This window comes from Hyaena hyaena, unplaced genomic scaffold, assembly GCF_003009895.1.
Source record: "Hyaena hyaena isolate Hyena2069 unplaced genomic scaffold, ASM300989v1 scaffold_489, whole genome shotgun sequence".
NCBI lineage: Eukaryota > Metazoa > Chordata > Mammalia > Carnivora > Hyaenidae > Hyaena > Hyaena hyaena.
In genome coordinates, this window is record NW_024081120.1 from 236,197 (window position 1) to 237,523 (window position 1,327).

At 34.4% G+C, this 1,327-nt stretch overlaps 1 non-coding gene across 1 annotated transcript; it reads right to left on the reverse strand.

Moving 5' to 3' along the window:
• Positions 1-420: 420 nt before the first annotated feature.
• LOC120246785 lies at positions 421-527 on the reverse strand. The gene has a single exon (XR_005532144.1). It is a non-coding gene; the product is annotated as a U6 spliceosomal RNA (small nuclear RNA).
• Between the last annotated feature and the right edge of the window lie 800 nt (positions 528-1,327).

Consider the following 1,327-nt stretch of genomic DNA (forward strand, 5'->3'; position numbering starts at 1 on the left):
TGTGACTGCTGATGTTAACCACGACCATTCATTCTCTAGATGAATGTTTGTAATTTTCCCCACTGTGAAGTTATTCTTTTCCTCCCATTTTTATTCTTTACTCTTTGGAACAGAGTTTCTGTGCACAGTCTATATGTCATGAGTGGACAGTTATATTTCTCCTCTTTTAAGGCAGAAAATCTAAATAAATTATTTGAATTCTTTATGGAAGATTTATTTCTTCTTCTTTCACTTATTAATTCATTAAATTATTGATTTATATTTATGGACTCATGGACACTTATTTTATATTTTGCATTTTATTCCAATGCTATTTTATTTTGTTGCTCTAATTGTTCTATCTAAATTTGACCATTGGAAACTCTTTCCGTTAGCTTTTTTTTACAAACGTCAATAATATTTGTTTGTTTCTTTGTTTGTTTTAATATGGATCACTTCATGAATTTGCATGTCATCATTGAGCAGGGGTCATGCTGGCTTTCTCTAGATTATTCTAATTTTCGTACATGTGCTGCCTGAGTGAACACTAATGTGTTTTTGTTTCCTTTTTCTTTCAGCACTGACTTTCTTTTTGGCAGCAAGATTCTCCAGTCTCATCTTATACATTTCCTTCCCTACTTCTAAGTCAGCCATTCTCCAAGGCATATTCCTCTAAGATTTGGTCCCAGGTGTGCTCATTGTTACTGGGGTGTCATTTCTTTTAGGCTTTCTTACTTGACAAACCAAAGAAATATATATTTGTATACAAACCCCTATACATACACATTTCTACATATAAATGTATAGATAGATGATAGATAGCTAGGTAGATAGATAATACATAAATATCTTAACAATATTAAGCTAAACCTGAGTTCTTACTGATGGTAGTTGTGTTTAAATTTCTCCCACCTCTCATTTACAAATATGTATCTATTTATTTACATTATTTTTTTAGGAAGAGAAAGGGCATAAGTGAGAGGAAGAGGCAAAGGGAGGAAGAGAGAATCTCCAACAGACTTCAGGCTCAGCGTGGAGCATGACAATGGGCTCCATCACACATCCCTGAGATCATGACCTGAGCTGAAATCAAGAGTTAGTTGGATGCTCAACTGAATGAGCCACTTAGGTGTCCCCCACCTGCCAGTGTTTATTCTTTTCACATTTCTGGTTTTATTCTGTCTTTGAATTATCTCTTTTAAATTAGGTTGGCTCATCTAAGTAACAGTATTCTGGAAGCTTCTAAAGAGCCACCCACGGCCAATATAGTGGTAATCTTCATTCTCCCAACAAATTTTATTTTTTCAACCCTCCATGCCTTTACATATGTTATATGCTCTGTCTAGAA